The 2,677-nt window shown below is 43.4% G+C and overlaps 1 non-coding gene across 1 annotated transcript; it reads right to left on the minus strand.

The window, feature by feature from the left end:
- Positions 1-427: 427 nt before the first annotated feature.
- LOC114004990 (U5 spliceosomal RNA) lies at positions 428-543 on the minus strand. Its single transcript, XR_003546931.1, has one exon. It is a non-coding gene; the product is annotated as a U5 spliceosomal RNA (small nuclear RNA).
- Positions 544-2,677: the final 2,134 nt, after the last annotated feature.

Below are 2,677 nucleotides of genomic sequence, written 5' to 3' on the forward strand. Positions count from 1 at the left end.
GTGGCCATCCCCCTGGTGGGTGATTTCTCCCTCTTGCTTTTTATCTCTCTGGCGAGTAGACACGCCCTTAACACCCCCACCCCTCACCCCCCAAAAAAGTGCCCTTATAGGGAAGAAGAGCTTCCATTAAAACGCAGACTGGATATAGTGATTAAGACGTTGAACCCCCACAAAACGTACATATAAGCTCACCCAGTGGGCACTTATCCAGCAGCCCAAACAGAAACCGGTAAGGAAACTGGTGGTGTGGTCATCAAACACCTTTCCGGACACATAAATCAACCCCACAGAACTACTCCCGACAACTAGAGGGAAGAGCCCCACGTGCAACAACGTGGCTCCAAAATTTCTGTTACTTTATTGCAGTAGTTGTGCTCACACCTCTAGCACCCGATAAGTTCCATCTTTTATTTGAACAAAATAGTGTAGCCCTGCCGGAGCAAGGCCTCAAAAAATTAGTTTAAGACTCAGAATTGTTCCTCTCCACGGAAATCTTTAGTAAAAGGCGAAAGATTTATACGATCTGAAGAGAAACCAGAGTATGAGTGTTAAGGTCGCTAACTCATTCCTCAGATAACGCTAACTCCTAGTTCAATGGTGGTGGCTAATTAACATAACTGTTAATGCCCACACAAGCTCATCGGAGAAATTCTGTAAATAATATATTCATAATTAGAAAAATCAAGTGAAAAGGAAGTTTATTTTTGTGTAGAAACTATTGTAATGTTTGCAGTGTATTGTGGGTATGCAAATGAGACCTGACTAATAGCCTCGCAGATTACGGAAATACCTTTAGTGCGCCGGAGCCACCTGTAGGGGGCGAGGAGGGCATTTGCTCCCTGGGGTTTGAACGCCGTCCTGGTCGTCTCTAGGAGACTGGCTTTCTGCGTTCGTGCGTTGGGAGTTTGAATATGATTTACTTTGAATAAAGGGGTTTCCTAATAGTTGGGGTGGGGCGGGGCGGTAAAGGACAGCGGAATGGTTAATGCACGTTCGGGTCGGGGCTACCCACCCTGGGGATGAGGAGCGACTTGGGCAGGGCCAGAGGGCGTCATGGGTGTTGGCAGTGTCCTTCCTCTTCAACTGAGAGGGAGGCATCGGAGTTTGATTTTGCTACTTTCTTAAACTCTGCGTTCAGCGTACATGTTGCCGCGGACATAGGTAAACTTAAACATGTCAAGGTGTTTCTGAACAAGCGCGGCAGGACGGAAGCTTCCACTGCAACACCGAGAAGGGCATTTTCTGAACACACCAGTGCCCTCTCCCCTTGTGCTAAGATTGTGTCTTCAGAAAGCGGTCTCTTTGCTCTTGGGTTTTAGGAGAAACTCACCTGCTGGCCTTTGCTTCACCAGGGTACTGGTGTCTAAGGAGGAGATGGATGTAAGAAATAAAAAATAAGGTTAGCATTGGGGTTTTAGCCATTCCACTCGAGAGAGAGCCATGGAGCCTCAGGGACTTCTGGGTCCCTCACTACACCTTTGATTTACATGCATTTAAAAGAGTTAGCACGGGGACTGGCAGATGGTATGACAGTTCCGGCCCTGGATTCATACATAGAAACCTGCAGTCCCAGTTCCAGACTTGGCGACTTAAAACTCATGCCAGGCCTGTGTGTGTGCATGCCCAAGATCCCAAAAGGGGATTGCTGAGCGGCCATCTCCCTTGGAGGGCGATTTCTCATTTTCTGTCTCTCCAGCCAGTGCTCATGCCCTATAGCAAAAATCTCTCAAAACAAAACCAAAAGAAATAGTTACCAAGGGGCATTTTAATAAACCGTTATACGTAAGACAACTTTTTGAAGATAGGAATTCTATTTTTTTCCTTTTTTACATTTTATTTTATAGTTTTTGAATTTTATTATTATTCATACATTAAATTGCTACACATCATTTAGATTGTAAAGAGATTTTACCCAGCACGATTTACACCTCAGTCCAGCCCAGTTGAGACCACCATATACACATCCTCGTCAACAGATAATAGACCTTATCTGTGTCCCACAAGTGTCTTAACTCTCCATTTCCCCCCAAATTTCCTAGCTCTTCCCCTCCCACACTCTCTTTCCACTTTGTCTCTAGTGTCCATTACAATTTTTAATGCTAATTTTAAAACTCTAATGCTCCCATAGAGTGCGGACAGTCAGTATATGTTAAGTGGAGACATACAATGTCTCTCTTTCATAGCCTGACTTGCTCCACTCAGCAACAAATCTCCCATATTCGTCCACTTTCTATCAAATTCCAGGACCTTGTTTTTTATGGCAGAATAGTATTCCATGCAGTATATGTGCCACAATTTTTCAATTCATTCATCTGTTTGTAGACATTTGAGTTGGTTCCATGTCTTAGCAATTGTGAATAATGCTTCAAGTAAAATAGCTGGGCAATTTTTTTTTTTTTTTTTAAGATTTTTGATATAGTGTTCTTGTGTTTACCAGAGAAAGAAAGTGAGAAATCGTCACCAGAGGGGATGGCCATGTCACAGTTCTTTCTCCATTCTCCCCTTGGGATTTGGGCATGTACACACATACACACACACACACACAAACACACACTTGGCATCATTTTCTTTCTTTTTTTAAAAAAGAATTTAATTTCCCTCATTATTATTATTATTTTAAAAATTGACCAGAGAGAGGCAGAGAGATAGAGAGAGAGGGAAAGTGAGAAAGCAAGCC

Source organism: Tupaia chinensis, unplaced genomic scaffold (genome assembly GCF_000334495.1).
Source record: "Tupaia chinensis unplaced genomic scaffold, TupChi_1.0 Scaffold000063_1, whole genome shotgun sequence".
NCBI classification, from domain to species: Eukaryota; Metazoa; Chordata; class Mammalia; order Scandentia; family Tupaiidae; genus Tupaia; species Tupaia belangeri.